Source organism: Bos taurus, chromosome 15, assembly GCF_002263795.3.
Source record: "Bos taurus isolate L1 Dominette 01449 registration number 42190680 breed Hereford chromosome 15, ARS-UCD2.0, whole genome shotgun sequence".
NCBI classification, from domain to species: Eukaryota; Metazoa; Chordata; class Mammalia; order Artiodactyla; family Bovidae; genus Bos; species Bos taurus.
Window position 1 is genome coordinate 78,530,078 of NC_037342.1, and position 18,532 is coordinate 78,548,609.

Sequence of the window (18,532 nt, forward strand, 5' to 3'; positions counted from 1 at the left end):
ATAAATCAGAGAAACACGCTTTTGAATATATATAAATGCATGTATATTCAAGGGTTTCTGACTGCCTAACAGAAGATGTGAGTTCAATCCCTGGGTTGGGAAGAGCCTCTGAAGTAGAAAATGGCAACCCACTCCAGTATTCTTGCATGGGAAATTTGGGCAGAGGAGCCTGGCAAGCTATCATCCATGGGGTCACAAAGAGTAAAGACATGACTGAGCATACCTGGTCAGTGGTCCTTCTCAAGTTATCTAGTTTTGGCATGTAGTTTATGTAGCAAGAGATTAGTGGAAGAATGTGCAAAAATAAATCAGAGAAGCAAGCTTTTGAATATATATATATATATATATATATATATATATATATATATATAAATGCATGTATATTCAAAGATTGAGGAAAAATGTTTGAAAACTATCTATCTATCTATATATCTGACAAAGAACTTGTAGCCAAAGTATATGAACAGTCCTCATAGACATTAAGACAACAAACAATCTAATAAAAATGAACAAATTTTTCAGGGAATGTTTAACAGGAGGATTCCTACTTGCTGTTTCTCATAAATCCTCTGTTCCTTAGTTTCTCTTGTCAGAAACCAGTGGAGTGGCAAGCTGCTCCCAGGACTGAGGTCGTGATGAGACAGGCTTGAATCTCCTTCAGTAATCCTTCTCTTAACGACAAAACTGCTTAGTCTCGATCCTCTTTCTTGAGATATGGACTGTCTCCTGACATTGTGACCGTTATTAATCCCTTGTTCCCTTGGTAATGGTTGCTGTACATTTGGTTTTCTGATCTTTATCATTCTCAAAGAAATTTCTTGTACAACAGCCTATATATACTCACAGGAAGATCATTAAAGCACCTTTGCCCCATCAGAGCTTGGATCCCCGTATCTTTCTTTCTTTCTCTCTCTCTCTCCCCCTCCCTTTGGCTCTCTCTTTCACTTTCACGTCGACTCCAGACCACCAGGTTCCAGTCCACTAAAGGACCCCAATACAAATTAAGTCTCATCAAGAAGATGTACACAAAGAAACTCACTTCAGACCTAGAGACACATAAGAAACTCACTTCAGACCTAGAGACACATACAGACTGAAAATGAGGTGATATAAGAAGATACTCCACATACAAATGAAAATCAAAGGAAGCTGGAAAAACAATATTCATATCAGACAAAATAGACTTTAAATTAAAGAATGTTAAAAGAGACAAGGAAAGACACTACACAATGACCAAAGGATCAATCCATGAAGAAGACATAACAATTGTAAATATATATGCACTCAATACAGGAACACTTCAATATATAAGGCAAGTGCTAATATCTATAAAAGGAGAAATTAGCAGTAACACAACAATAGTGGGGAACTTTAACACTCAAATTACACCAACGGATGGATCACCCAGGCAGAAAATTAATAAGTAAACCAAGTCTTAAATGACACAACAGACCAGATAGATTTGATATTTGTAGGACATTCCATCTGAAAGAAGCAGAATAAACATTCATCTCAAGTAAACACAGAATATTTTCCACAATAGGTCATATCATGGATCACAAACCAAGACTTGGTAAATTTTTAAAAATTGAAATAATAACAAGCATCTGTTTCCAATGACAATATGAGAAATCCATTACAAGATAAAGCTGTAAAAAACACAAACTTATGGAGGCTAAACTATATGTTGCTAAACAACCAGTATCACTGAAGAATACAAAGAGGAAATCGAAAAATACTTAGAGACAAATGACAACAAAAACAAGACAATCCAAAACCCAAGGTGCTCAGCAAAAACGGTTCTAAGAAGGTAGCTTATTACAATACAGTCTTACCTCAGGAAACAAGAAAAATCACAAATAAACAACCTTACATTACACTTCAAGCAACTAGAGAAAGAATAAACAAAACCTGATGTTAATAGAAGGAACCAAAACATAAAGATCAGAGCATAAATAAATGAAAAACATAAAGAAAATAATAACAAAGGTCAGTGAAATTAAAAGCTGGTTCTTTTAGAATATAAAGTTGATAAACCTTCAGTCAGACTCATCAAGAGAAACAAAGAGAAGACTCAAGTCAATATAATTAGAAATGAAAGACGAGAAGTAACAACTGACATTACAGATATTTTTCATCAGTCACTGGTGACGTGCAAGAGGGATGTGTTATGGAAAGAAGAAGGAAAGTTAGTGATGAGGACTGAAGTAGACAGCCTAGAATACATCAGGGTCTTTTGATATGCTGTTCCCTATTTTTGTGGAATTTCAAGAATTTTCATGGAATAGAAGAGTAACTCCATGCCATTGCCACAACTTGGATTTGAATTGTGAATTTCCTAAAAAAACACTCAATTCTTCTTTAAGTTATCCAATTTCAGATGAGGAAGCCTATTGTAATCAAACGTTGTCTGCTTCAATACTATTTTTGACTTCCATTTAATTGGCTTAATTTTTTTCATATCATATTTATTAGATCCAATAAAATGGACAAATATGTAGGTCACATCAGTCTTTAGATGCTGTAATATACATCTTTTTTGGGTGTTAGTTCTAAAAGGTCTTGTAGGTCTTCATAGAACCATTCAACTTCAGCTTCTTCAGTGTTACTGATTGGGGCATAGACTTGGATTGCTGTTATATTGAATGGTTTGCCTTGGAAATGAACAGAGATCATTCTGTCGTTTTTGAGATTGCATCCAAGTACTGCATTTTGGACTCTTTTGTTGACTATGATGGCTACTCCATTTCTTCTGAGGGATTCCTGCCCACAGTAGTAGATATAATGGTCATCTGAGTTAAATTCACCCATTCCAGTCCATTTTAGGTCACTGATTCCTAGAATGTTGACATTCACTCTTGCCATCTCTTGTTTGACCACTTCCAATTTGCCTTGATTCATGGACCTGACATTCCAGGTTCCTATGCAATATTGCTCTTTACAGCATCATACCTTGCTTCTATCACCAGTCACATCCATAGCTGGGTATTCTTTTTGCTTTGGCTCCATCCCTTCATTCTTTCTGGAGTTATTTCTCCACTGATCTCCAGTAGCATATTGGGCACCTACTGACCTGGGGAGTTTCTCTTTCAGTATCTTATCATTTTGCCTTTTCATACTGTTTGTGGGGTTCTCAAGGCAAGAATACTGAAGTGGTTGCCAATCACTTCTTCAGTGGACCACATTCTGTCAGATCTCTCCACCACGACCCACCCATCTTGGGTTGCCCCACGGGCATGGCTTAGTTTCATTGCGTTAGACAAGGCTGTGGTCCTAGTGTGATTAGATTGATTAGTTTTCTGTGAGTATGATTTGAGTGTGTCTGCCCTCTGATGCCCTCTTGCAACACCTACCATCTTACTTGGGTTTCTCTTACCTTGGGCATGGAGTATCTTTTCACGGCTACTCCAGGAAAGCACAGCCGCTGCTCCTTACCTTGGACAAGGGGTATCTCCTCACCACTGCCCTTCCTGACCTTCAAGGTGGGATAGCTCCTCTAGGCCCTCCTGCGCCCACACAGCCACGGCTCCTTGGACGTGGGGTGGGTCCACCTGGCCGCCGCCCCTGGCCTTGGGTGTGGGGTTGCTCCTCCCAGCCGCTGCCTTTGGCCTTGGGCTTGGGGGCATGGAGTAGCTCCTCTTGGCCACTGTCCCGACCTCGGAATCTGGGTAACTCCTCTCATTGCTGCCCCTGACCTTGGACGTGGAGTAGCTTTTTATTATAGGGGACTGGAATGCAAAAGTAGGAAGTCAAAAAACACCTGGAGTAACAGGCAAATTTGTCCTTGGAATACGGAATGAAGCAGGGCAAAGACTAATAGAGTTTTGCCAAGAAAATGCACTGGTCATAGCAAACACCCTCTTCCAACAACACAAGAGAAGACTCTATACAGGGACATCACCAGATGGTCAACACCGAAATCAGATTGATTATATTCTTTGCAGCCAAAGATGGAGAAGCTCTATACAGTCAGCAAAAACAAGACCAAGAGCTAACTGTGGCTCAGACCATGAACTCCTTATTGCCAAATTTAGACATAAATTGAAGAAAGTAGGGAAAACCACTAGACCATTCAGGTATGACCTAAATAAAATCCCTTATGATTATACAGTGGAAGTGAGAAATAGATTTAAGGGCCTAGATAGATACACTGCCTATGGAATGAGGTTCGGGACATTGTACAGGAGACAGGGATCAAGACCATCCGCATGGAAAAGAAATGCAAAAAAGCAAAATGGCTGTCTGGGGAGGCCTTACAAATAGCTGTGAAAAGAAGAGAAGCGAAAAGCAAAGGAGAAAAGGAAAGATATAAGCATCTGAATGCAGAGTTCCAAAGACTAGCAAGAAGAGATAAGAAAGCCTTCTTCAGGGATCAATGCAAAGATAGAGGAAAACAACAGAATGGGAAAGACTAGAGATCTCTTCAAGAAAATCAGAGATACCAAAGGAACATTTCATGCAAAGATGGGCTCGATAAAGGACAGAAATGATATGGACCTAACAGAAGTAGAAGATATTAAGAAGATATGGCAAGAATACACAGAAGAATTGTACAAAGAAGATCTTCACGACCCAGATAAACATGATGGTGTGATCACTGACCTAGAGCCAGACATCCTGGAATGTGAAGTCAAGTGGACCTTAGAAAGCATCACTATGAACAAAGCTAGTAGAGGTGATGGAATTCCAGTTGAACTATTTCAAATCCTGAAAGATGATGCTGTGAAAGTGCTGCACTAATATGCCAGCAAATTTGGAAAACAGCAGTGGCCACAGGACTGGAAAAGGTCAGTTTTCATTCCAATCCCAAAGAAAGGCAATGTCAAAGAATGCTCAAAGTACCGCACAATTGCACTCATCTCACACGCTAGTAAAGTACTGGTCAAAATTCTCCAAGCCAGGCTTCAGCAATACATGAACCATGAACTTCCTGATGTTCAAGCTGGTTTTAGAAAAGGCAGAGGAACCAGAGATCAAATTGCCAACATCCGCTGGATCACGGCAAAAGCAAGAGAGTTCCAGAAAAACATCTATTTCTGCTTTATTGACTATGCCAAAGCCTTTGACTGTGTGGATCCCAATAAACTGTGGAAAATTCTGAAAGAGATGGGAATACAAGACCACCTGATCTGCCTCTTGAGTAATCTGTATGCAGATCAGGAAGCAACAGTTAGAACTGGACATGGAGCAACAGACTGGTTCCAAATAGGAAAAGGAGTACGTCAAGGCTGTATATTGTCACCCTGCTTATTTAACTTTTATGCAGAGTACATCATGAGAAACGCTGGACTGGAAGAAGCACAAGCTGGAATCAAGATTGCCAGGAGAAATATCAATAACCTCAGACATGCAGATGACACCACCCTTATGGCAGAAAGTGAAGAGGAACTCAAAAGCCTTTTGACGAAAGTGAAAGTGGAGAGTGAAAAAGTTGGCTTAAACCTCAACATTCAGAAAACGAAGATCATGGCATCCGGTCCCACCACTTCATGGGAAATAGATGGGGAAACAGTGGAAACAGTGTCAGACTTTATTTTTCTGGGCTCCAAAATCACTGCAGATGGTGACTGCAGCCATGAAATTAAAAGACGCTTACTCCTTGGAAGGAAAGTTATGACCAACCTAGATAGCATATTCAAAAGCAGAGACATTACTTTGCCAACAAATTTTCATCTAGTCAAGGCTATGGTTTTTCCTGTGGTCATGTATGGATGTGAGAGTTGGACTGTGAAGAAGGCTGAGCGCCGAAGAATTGATGCTTTTAAACTGTGGTGTTGGAGAAGACTCTTGAGGGTGCCTTGAACTGCAAGGAGATCCAACCAGTCCATTCTGAAGGAGATGAGCCCTGGGTGTTCTTTGGAAGGAATGATGTTAAAGCTGAAACTCCAGTACTTTGGCCACCTCTTGCAAAGAGTTGACTCATTGGAAAAGACTCTGATGCTGGTAGGGATTGGGGGCAGGAGGAGAAGGGGACGACAGAGGACGATATGGCTGGATGGCACCACTGACTCGATGGACGTGAGTCTCAGTTAACTCCGGGAGTTGGTAATGGACAGGGAGGCATGGTGTGCTGCGATTCACGGGGTCACAAAGAGTCGGACACGACTGAGTGACTGAACTGAACTGAACTGAATATACATCTGACATTTAAATGGAGACAAATTAACTAGATTACATGTGTATTTACTGCACAATACCTGCCAATCCACTGATGCCCTGTTTGCCTTAGACTTTACTTTTCAGACAATATTTTCAGTTAGGCTGCCTTTTATGAGCAACAGTTTCAAAAGAATTTGGTGAACTGATAAAATATGGTAGAAATAGAAACCTATACATCTTTTATATAAAATAAAAGTTTTATAAGTTTATAGCTTTTTCCAAAATAAAAAGTTTTCCTAACATGCCATAATGTTTTTCAAATGCCCATAAATTTTTTTATCTCATGATGATTTTGTGGCTTGTTTATTACTAAACTGCTTAGTTCATTAATGTCTACTACTACTATCAGCTTAAATTCATTAGTATAAGTATATATTAGTATAATCTATAAGATGTGCTATAAAATATAAAAAACCTGAGTTCTGAAAGATCGCTCAGTAAATATTTGATTTACTTTATGACAAAACCTTTAAGACATTGCATAATGTTTTAGTGAGACTGAAATAATGTTTGAATGACAAATGAACCAAAAATTAACATAAGTAGAAAAGTCAAAAAGTTTTTCAAAAGCAGTAAGTTCCATATATAAACCCTGCCCACATACTAAGCATGATATCTGAGGAAACTTGCAATATTTCTTAACAGTGAAGCTGTTCTTAGTCACTCAGTCATATCTGACTCTTTGCAACCCCATGGATTGTAGCTCACCAGGCTCTTCTCTCTACAGGGATTTTCCAGGCAAGAATACTGGAGTGGGTTGCCATTTCCTCTTTCATTCTTAACAGTGGAGTTTAATACAAATAATTATTCACTTAGGAACTTGATAAAATTGTTTCTCATGTGTCATGCCATAAAATTTTAATTAAAAAATTACTATATGTGTGTGGTTGTAGCCACATATGCATAGTACAAATATTTAAAAATATAGTTTAGCTTTCAATTTTACTAAGGCCTCTTTTACATACTTGTTCCATAGGCTAAATATCAGAGGGCTTAGCAGGGGAATCACAAGAGTGGAAAACAAAGAGGTCATTTTGTCTTCATCTAGAGAGTAGGATGAACTTGGCCTGAAACACATAAAAAGTAGCATTCCCTGGAAGATTGACACTGCAGTTAAGTGGAAGGTGCCGGTGGTAAAAGCTTTGACTCTCCCTTCAGCAGAGTGGATCTTCAAGACTGAAAGGATGATATAAAAATAAGAGCAAGGACCCCTGAAAGAGTACTAAGTTCAATAAAACCCAAAGCATGACCATCATTAACTCATTGACCTGTATATCTGAGCAGGACGGGGGAAAAAAAAAAAAAAAAACAGAGGTAAATCACAGAAAAAAATCGTCAATCACATTTGACCCACAGAAACATAAATGGAATGCTAATGGCATGTGTATCTGAGAAACTGGTATTCCCACCAGGAAAACCCCAGGCATGAGCAGGGAGCACACCCTGCTGGACATGCTGACTGCATAGAGCAAGGGGCTGCTTGACAACCTTGTACTGGTCATAGGCCATCACTGCCAGCAGGAGACACTCAGAATCGGCAAAGATACAGAAGACCAAGAATTGCAGAGCACAACCATGGGAAGACATCGACTTGTTCTTGGCAAATAGGGAGAAATATCAATAACCTCAGATATGCAGATAACACCACCCTTATGGCAGAAAGCGGAGAAGAACTAAAGAGCCTCTTGATGAAAGTGAAAGAGGAGAGTAAAAAACTTGGCTTAAAATTCAACATTCAAAAAACTAAGATCATGGCATTCTATCCCAACACTTTATAGCAAATAGATGGGGAAAGAATGGAAATGGTGACAGACTTTATTTTCTTGGGCTCCAAAATCACTGTGGACAGTGACTGCAGTCATGAAATTAAAAGATACTTGCTCCTTGGAAGAAAAGCTATGACCAACCTAGACACCACATTAAAAAGCAGAGACATTACTTTGTCAACAAAGGTCCATCTAGTCAAAGCTATGGTTTTTCCAGCAGTCATGTATGGATATGAGAGTTGGACAAAAAGAAAGCTGAGCACCAAAGAATTGATACTTTTGAACTGTGGTGTTGGAGAAGATTCTTGAGAGTTCCTTGGACAGCAAGGAGATCCAACCAGTCAATCCTAAAGGAAATCAGTCCTGAATATTCATTGAAAGAAATGATGCTGAAGTGAAGCTCCAATACTTTGGCCACCTGATGCGAAGAACTGACTCATTGGAAAAGACTCTGTTGCTGGGATAGATTAAAGGCAGGAGGGGAAGGGGACAATAGAGGATGAGATGGTTGGATGACATTACCAACTCGATGGACATGAGTTTGAGCAAGCTTTGGGAGTTGGTGATGGACAGGGAAGCCTGGTGTGCTGCAGTCCATGGAGTCCGAAAGGGTCAGATGCGTTTGAACAACTGAACCGAACTGAATTTTGAAATAGTGTTTATGTAGCAAAATATTTGGAGAAGGCAATGGCAATCGACTCCAGTACTCCAGTACTCTGGAAAATCCCACAGCGGAAGAGCCTGGTAGGCTAGAGTCCATGGGGTTGCTAAGAGTCGAACACGACTGAGCGACTTCCCTTTCACTTTTCACTTTTATACATTGGAGAAGGAAATGGCAACCCACTCCAGTGTTCTTGCCTGGAGAATCCCAGCGACGGGGGAGCCTGGTGGGCAGCCGTCTATGATGTCGCATAGAGTCGGACACAACTGAAGCGACTTAGCAGCAGCAGCAGCAGCAGCAGCAGCATAAGATTGGCCTTCCCTGGTAACACAGATGGTAAAGAATTTTCCTGCAGTAAGGGAGAGCTGGGTTCGATCTCTGGGTCTGGAAGATCCTCTGTAGAAGGGAATGGCAACCCATTCCAGTATACTGGCCTGTGAAATCCCATGGATAGAGGAGCTTGGGGGGCTACAGTTATGGGTCACAAAGATTCAGACATGACTGAGCAACTTTCACTCACTCACAGAAAAAAATAAATATAATCAGAGAGAAATATTTCCATAAAATAGAAAGTATTTAAAACCATTTATCCATATATATGACAAAGAACTTGGATCTACAATATACTAAAAGCTTTCTTCATTGGGGCGTGGAAACTTAAACAAAAAATGACCCCCACAAAAAAATAAAAATTAACAGAAACTGTCAAAAAAAAGAAGATACATAAGTAACAAGTTAATGCATGAGAGTTTGCTCAGCACCATTAGTTATTAAGGTAATGAGGATAAAGCCACAACACAAAAACATAACACAAGTGTCAAATGGACTGAAATTAATATACTGAGCAGAACAAATTCCTTAATTGATTGGAAATCTCATTTGGGAACTAACAGGGACTGGCTTTCTTATCAGTTTGGGTGTTTTTCTTTGTTCTTTTCATTTGTTTTTCTACTTTTATTTTCTACAAATCAGGGAAACCATTTAGCTTAAATCCATGTAATTATTTCATATTTAATTTTGGAAATGAGATTCTTAATGGCAACTTTTGACGCCTTTTTATATGTCATTGTTTTTCTCCATTCTGAGGATGTCAACACTGAAACACCAATTGTACTCCTGTGGACCTATTGGTGAGGCAAAGTTCAAACCAAAACTAATTGCTAATGTTTTCCCAGTAAAATCAAGAAATTGATGCATTTATGTTTCAGAAGAATTTTACTATCATTCCACTTCTCTGTTTCACATTAGGTATATGTAGAATTGTTCTTGGTCACCTAATTATGGTGGTTGGTCGCTCAGTTGTGTCTGACTCTTTGCTATCCTGTGGACTCTATTTGCCAGGCTCATCTATCCATGGGATTCTCCAGGCAAGAATACTCTAGCGGGTTGCCATTCCCTCCTCCAGGGGATCTTCCTGACTCAGGGATCAAACCAGGGTCTCCTGTATTACAGGAAAATTCTTTACTGTCTGAATCACCAAGGAAGCTCTAATTATACTCCAATCCAAATTAATTTTCCCTCAGGAATCCCTGTCTTCTGGGGTGCAACTATTTGTTGCAACAACTATTTTGTTCAGCCAGTACCCAGCTTTAGCTTTTTAACAGGGCTGCTCCTCAAACAGGGCTGCTCCTCAAACCCGCTCCCAGGTGCTGTGAAAATGAGGGGAGAGCTAGTGGGTGGATAAAGACAGTGTTGTTCTACAAGCAAGGTGGCACTTTTAGTAACATAAAGATTAATAATATACTGAGATACTCTAGAAAGTATGCACTACATCCATTACATAAACATATAATAAACCCTCTACAAGAAACTTTTAGAATTAAAAATTAAAATTAATAGTTTCCTACAATCTCATAGTAAAACTACGGTGTTTATGGAATGCCATTTTAGATTATAATATACACATAGAAAATTTTCATCTAAATCAGTACTATTTATGGAATTCCATTTAATGGGCTTAAATTCCCTTCTCTTTATATTATTCCCCCTAGATCCAATAAAATGAGCCAATATTTTCAATGCAGTCTTTAATTGCTGAAATAAATATATATCATAAGCATGAAAGATGATTAATTAATGTGTTCATTAACTCAATTAATGGCAATCCATCGACTCCCTGTTTTGCTTGACTTTATTTATTTATTTATTGGGGGTATGTTTCATTTTATTTCTTTTTTTTATTTTATTTTTTAACTTTACAATGTTGTATTGGTTTTGCCATATATCAACATGAATCCTCCATAGGTAAACACGTGTTCCCCATCCTGAACTTTAATACATTCCAGTCAATGTTTTCTGCCATATTTCTCCCCATAAGTAACAATTCAAAAGACATTTGGCTGAACTGATAAAATATACCAGGAGTAGAAAATTTCAACCTTTTATATTATGCAATTATTGTAAGGTGTTTCCACTGTGAGAACTCTTTCTAACATGCTATCAGTTCAGTTCAGTTCAGTCACTCAGCCGTGTCTGACTCTTTGCGACCCCAAGAATTGCAGCACGCCAGGCCTCCCTGTTCATCACCAACTCCTGGAGTTCACTCAGACTCACGTCCATCGAGTCAGTGATGCCATCCAGCCATCTCATCCTCTGTTGTCCCCTTTTCCTCCTGCCTGCAATCCCTCCAAGCATCAGGATCTTTTCCAATGAGTCAACTCTTTGCATAAGGTGGCCAAACTACTGGAGTTTCAGCTTTAGCATCATTCCTTCCAAAGAAATCCCAGGGCTGGTTTCTTTCAGAATGGACTGGTTGGATCCCTTTGCAGTCCAAGGGACTCTCAAAAGTCTTATCCAGCACCACAGTTTAAAAGCATCAGTTCTCTGGCGCTCAGCTTTCTTCACAGTCCAACTCTCACATCCATACATGACCACTGGAAAAGCCATAGCCTTGACTAGACGGACTTTTATTGGCAAAGTAATGTCTCTGCTCTTCAATATGCTGTCTAGGTTGGTCATAACTTTCCTTCCAAGGAGTAAATATCTTTTAATTTCATGGCTGCAGTCACCATCTGCAGTGATTTTGGACCCCCGAAAAATGAAGTCTGACACTGTTTCACAAATACCATTCCGAATAACAAAGGAATTTTGTAGGCATTATATTTCCATTCTGAAATATTTTCACACAAGGGCATTTTACAATGACGTCTAGAAAATTTAAGACAATCAGAGGTCTTTTAACCTTACACTTTTAATGGATAAATAAGAGTGTTCTTCAATACTTTATGGTATTTCAAATATATGTTTGTATCCTCACTTTCTGTGCTTTAGCCTTTAGGAAATCAGATTCAATGTATTTGAAGCATCAAATATCAAGAACTTATAATTTATTACATCTAGAGCAATTAATAAATATGTATGTCTTTATAAAAGTCTGTTAACTTTTGTCCACAACCATTTCTGCATCTTACCAAAACTGTTGTTATATGCATACAATAGTTATAGTCTATTGTGATATATAGGGCTTCCCTGGGGACTCAGCTGGTAAAGAATCCACCTGCATATTGTGATAAATATATATATATATATATATATATACATACATATATATATATATGGCACTTAGAAAACTCTCAGTTAATTTTGTGTTTCTGAGACATAAGTAATAGCCAAAAAAGGTTGTCTAGTATATTTTTTAATTTTTTATTTATTATTATTATTATTTACTTTACAATATTGTATTGGTTTTGCCTATATTTGCTTATTTGATGCTTCAGGCAACTGTCAGTGCTTTGGTTAACAAGGATGGAATGCTTTGTTCTTTACCAAAGAATAAGCACAAACAGTGTGATATAAAACAATGCTTTAGGTAAGAGACAAAAAAGGGGCACTAAGGGCTGAGAATGAGAGAGAAGGAAGGAAAATCATCTTGGAAGAAGTGCAGAAGAATTGCAAAACCATGATATTATATTTTAACAAATCTCTTTCTATATTTTCCATAGGGCTTTATAATCTAATCTTTAGACTTCTTTCCTTCTCATTTTTTAATATACCTATTTCAAATGTAATTGATATATATAGTTATAAGGTATATAATGTGATGAAGTGATATACGTATACTTTGTGAAATGATTATCACAATAAGGTTAATTAATACATGCATAATCAAATCTGTATGCAGGTCAGGAAGCAACAGTTAGAATTGGACATGAAACAACAGACTGGTTCCAAATAGGAAAAGGAGTACGTCAAGGCTGTATATTGTCACCCTGCTTATTTAACTTATATGCACAGTACATCATGAGAAACGCTGGACTGGAAGAAACACAAGCTGGAATCAAGATTGCCAGGAGACATATCAGTAATCTCAGATATGAAGATGACACCACCCTTATGGCAGAAAGTGAAGAGGAACTCAAAAGCCTTTTGACGAAAGTGAAAGTGGAGAGTGAAAAAGTTGGCTTAAACCTCAACATTCAGAAAACGAAGATCATGGCATCCGGTCCCATCACTTCATGGGAAATAGATAGGGAAACAGTGGAAACAGTGACAGACTTTATTTTTTGGGGCTCCAAAATCACTGCAGATGGTGACTGCAGCCATGAAATTAAAAGACACTTACTCCTTGGAAGGAAACTTATGACCAACCTAGATAGCATATTGAAAAGCAGAGACATTATTTTGCCAACAAAGGTCTGTCTAGTCAAGGCTATGGTTTTTCCTGTGGTCATGTATAGATGTGAGAGTTGGACTGTGAAGAAGGCCTGAGCACTGAAGAATTGATGCTTTTGAACTGTCATGTTCGAGAAGACTCTCAAGAGTCCCCTGGACTGCAAGGAGATCCAACCAGTCCATTCTGAAGGAGATCAGCCCTGGGATTTCTTTGGAGGGAATGATGCTGAAGCTGAAACTCCAGTACTTTGGCCACCTCATGCGAAGAATTGACTCTTTGGAAAAGACTCTGATGCTGGGAGGGATTGGGGGCAGGAGGAGAAGGGAACAACAGAGGATGAGATGGCTGGATGGCATCACTGATTCGATGGACGTGAGTCTCAGTGAACTCTGGGAGTTGGTGATGGACAGGGAGGCCTGGCGTGCTGCGATTCATGGGGTCACAAAGAGTCAGACATGACTGAGCAACTGATCTGATCTGATCTGATGATGAGGACAGTTAAAATCTACTCTTTCAGCAAATTTCAAGCTTATAATACAGTATTGTTAACTGGAGTCATCATGTAGATTAAATCCCCTAAACTTGTTCAATAAATAATAGAAAATTTTTGCACTTTGACCAATATCATCCTTTTCTCCTGTCTTTCAGCCCCTAGCAACAACCAATCTACTCTCTACATCTATGAAATTTATTTATTTACTTAGGCTGCACCACAAGGCTTGCAAGGATCTTAGTTCCCTGACCAGGAGTCACACCTGGGCCTGGTCACTGAAAGCACCAAGTCCTATTCATTGGACTTCTAGGGAATTCCTGAGATTTACCTTTTAGATTCTATCTCTATGTGAGATCATGCAGTACTTATCTTCCTCTGTATGGATTATTTTACTTAGTATGTTGCCTTCACGGTTCTTCCATGTTATAGCACATATGACTTCTTCCAACAAACATGGGCTTGTATATTTCACAACCTGAATAACTGTCAAATCCTCTATCTACGATCCTTTCATCTCTCAAATTGAGTCTTATTTAGATTTGGCTGAATATCTCTATTCAAAGATGATTTTCTTTTGGACTAGATTTAGATATTTTTGCTTTGAAATTATAGCCCTGTATGTATTATTTCATGATGAATTTGAGGTTATAATGAGTTACTTGACCATTTAGTTAATATGTTATTTGTTTTAGCTTATATTTAGTAGTATTTAAACTGCAAGATCGGAGAAGGCAATGGCAACCCACTCCAGTACTCTTGCCTGGAAAATCCCATGGATGGAGGAGCCTGGTGGTCTCCCTGCAGTCCATGGGGTCACTACGAGTTGGGCACAACTGAGCAATTTCACTTTTACTTTTCACTTTCATGCATTGGGGAAGGAAATGGCAATCCACTCCAGTGTTCTTGCCTAGAGAATCCCAAGGACGGAGGAGCCTGGTAGGCTGCAGTTCATGGGGTCGCACAGAGTCGGACACGACTGAAGTGACTTAGCAGCAGCAGCAGCAAACTGCAAGATGGGCTATAATAAACCAATACAATATTGTAAAGTAGTTAGCCTCCAATTAAAATAAATAAATTCATATTAAAAAAAGAATCTACATGCTCAAAGATCACTGAATAAATGCACAATAAGTCTCAGAATAATTGAAACAATGTTTGAATAAAAACTAAACAAAAATTAGCATAATGGAAAAGTCAGAAATTTTTTTTTTCATTTAAACTAAATGCCATGTAGAAATTCTGGAAAGATAATTAAACATGACATGTGAGAGGAACAATAATAGATTTAAGATTGAGATTTAGTGTAATACTACTTTAAGAAAGTGAAAAATTATGTTTGTCATGTTTTCTACCATATAATTTTAATAAATAATCTGTCACTATATGCATGTTTATTCACATACACCTAACATAAATATTTAAGGCAATTTATTTTTCAATTTTTGTAGGGCCACTTTCACAGCCCTGTTTTATATACTGTAAATCAGAGGGTTTAACACGGGAATCACAAGGGTGTAAAACAACGAGGTCATTTTGTCTTGATCTAGAGAGTAGGAAGAACTTGGTCAGAAATTCATGAAGAGCAGAGTTCCCTGGAAAATTGCCACAGCAGTTAGGTGGGAGGTGCAGGTAGAGAAAGTTTGAATCTCCCATCAGTGGAGTGGATCTTCAAGACTGATAAGATAATATAACAATAAGAGACAAGGACTCCTGAAATGGTACTCAGTTCAATGAAGCCAAAAATCATGAATATCACTAACTCATTGACCTGTGTGTCTGAGCAAGATATCAACAGGAAAGGAGGAACATCACAAAAAAGTGGTTAATCACATTTGACCCACAGAAGCATAAGCGGAATGCTAATGTCATGTGTATCAAAGCGTCTCTTGAGCTACCCTGTAGCTCAGCTGGTAAAGAATAAACCTGCGATATAGGAGACCCCAGTTCAATTCCTGTGCCAGGAAGATTCCCTGGAGAATGGGTAGGCTACCCACTCCAATATTCTTGCACTTCCCTGGTGGCTCAGATGGTAAAGAATCTGCTTGCAATGTGGGAGACCTGGGTTTGATCCCTGGGTTGGGAATAAGCTCTTGGAGAAGGAAATAGCTACCCACCCCAGTATTCTAGCCTGGAGAATTCCATGGACTGTATAGTTCATGGGGTCACAAAGAGTCAGACATGACTGAGTGACTCACTTTCAATTGTTTCTGAAATATATAGACTCATCTCCATTATGTTTGCGTGCATTTATATGTGTGTCACATGTTTGCATGTGTGTGTGTCTTGGATAATATGTGAAAATTGGAATGTGAGTGATGTGTATATTTTTTAGACCTAAAGAATATGACATATTGTTCACATGAAGTTCAGTTTTTCACAGGTTGTTATTTGTAAGATGGAACCTCAACTACTTCTGAAATAAAGCAACAAGAACCTTCAAACTAATGTTTATACTTGGTTGTTGTTGTTGTTTAGTCACTAAGTCATGTTTGGGACTTTAGCGACCCCCTGGACTGTAGCCCACCAGGCTCCTCTGTCCATGGGATGCTGTATGGTTCAATATCATCTGACCATGGTCAACATGAAGAGTAACAGAATACAGCCCAGTTATTTAACCTGTGCCATTTTGAAATAGTGTCTATATAGCAAACGAAAGCTGAAGCAGTATGAATAGAATATAAGCAGGGGGAAATGTTTTGTTGATTATTAATTATTCCTGTTACATAATTTTATGAAGTGATGTGTATATGTTTTGTATTATTATGTAATGCTATGTATTATTATGTAATATAGATGTTAGATTTATAGATGAAGTGAATAAAATATTTGCAAAATATTTTTGCAACAAAGAATTTGTAGCTAGACTATACAAAAATGTTTATAAATAATAAAAACACAACCCAATTAAAAATAGGGACATGATTTGAACAGATACTTCACCAATAGATATATAAATGGCAATTAAATAATGATATAATAAATAATGATGATGAAAATAATAATAAACAGCAAAAATATAAGTTATAGAAATGTATTTTGCAAGTATATGTGTCCCTTTATGTCCAGACTTCAAGTGAATGTTCTCTGTGGTGCTTCCCAATGTCACGTCAGTTGACCAGCCATTGAAGATACAGGTTACACACTCAGTAGCTCATTGTGTTTCTGAGATATCAGAGAAGGATGTTCCATACTTTCAGTAATACTTACACACATAAACATAAAAGATATGGAGGAAAACAAATACTTGGCTTGTAATTAACCTTTAGTGTACAAGATGCCACTTAGAAAAAGTTTTCAAATTAATTTGAATTAGATTGGGTATAGAAGGTTCTTGACTTGTTATTGGACAACACTTAAGAAAAGGTATTTGATTTTGTATTATTGCTTTCCTAGCATCCCTGCCTCACACCATCTTGTTGCACTATATGTATTTTAATCGATTAAAGAAATATGTGTATTTAAGATCTATCAAGTGGTTAAAATGATTCAAGCATGATTCTCAGCATTTAGTCCAACATGCAACAGTCACTGATGTAGGTACTATACTCTCCTCATTTTACAGGTCAGACAATTGAGACAGAAAAATTAAGTAACTTGATCAAAGTGCAATTAACTAGTTGGGTACAAGAACTAGCACAGAAACCAAAGGAATCTGGCTTCCTCCCTAATCTAGTAATTTTGTAAATGAAATCTTATTAATGAGATATTCTACCCATGAAAACACACACAGACACAATGTCTGAGGTTATTTCTATATCTTTTAAGACAACCTAATACAATCTGCTCTAGAATTAACTCCCAGCTCCTAATGGCTGGGAGTGAGAGACTTTATTTTCTTGAGGCTCCAAAATCACTGCAGATGGTGAGTGCAGCCATGAAATTAAAAGACTCTTGGTCCTTGGAAGAAAATGTATGACAAACATAGCATATTAAAAAGCAGAGACATGACTTTGTCAACAAAGGTCTGTCTAGTCAAAGCTGTGGTTTTTCCAGCAGTCATGTGTGGATGTGAGAGTTGGACTATAAAGAAAGCTGAGCGCCAAAGAATTGATGCTTGAACTGTCATGTTGAAGAAGACTCTTGAGAGTCCTTTGGCCTGCAAGAATATCAAATCAGTCAATAAAAAAGGAATATTCATTGGAAGGACTGATGCTGAAGCTGAAGCGTCAATACTTTGGTCACCTGACATGAAGAACTGACTCATTGGAAAAGACCCTGCAGCTGGGAAAGATTGAAGGTGGGAGGAGAAGGAGATGACAGAGGATGACATGGTTGGATGGTATCACCAGCTTGATGGACATGGGTTTGAACAAGCTCCTGGAGTGGTGATGGACAGGGAAGCCTGGCGTGCTGCAGCCCATGGGGTTGCAAAGAGTCAGACATGACTGAGTGACTGAACTGAACTGAATAGTTGGAAAACGATTCAACTATTACTTTGCAGCAATTTTGAAATTTTTAAATGTTTCCTTTATCTTGGGGCTATGAAATGTGTTTGGCTCTTGAAAACAAGTGTTTGATAAAATGTTTGTGTGAGAAATTGTGTATACGCTGGCAAGGTTGTTGCAGGCTCTTAGCTACAATTTGTCCCAGGCATTGAAAGGGTAAGGAATCTGCTTGTCAATGCAGGATAAGCAAGAGATACAGGTTCCATCCCTGTGTGGGGAAGATTCCCTGGAGGAGGAAAAGGCAACCCACTCCAGTATCCTTGTCGGGATAATTCCAAGGACAAAAGAGCCTGGCGGGCTATAGTCCATGGGGTCACAAAGAACTGGACACGACTGAGCATACATCCAAATAGAGTTTGTAATCAGGGATTTAGATGAGTCCTGGAGCCTTATATC

The 18,532-nt window shown here is 38.5% G+C and overlaps 1 pseudogene; it reads right to left on the reverse strand.

The window, feature by feature from the left end:
• On the reverse strand, positions 7,076 to 7,746 carry OR5W81P (olfactory receptor family 5 subfamily W member 81, pseudogene; annotated as a pseudogene).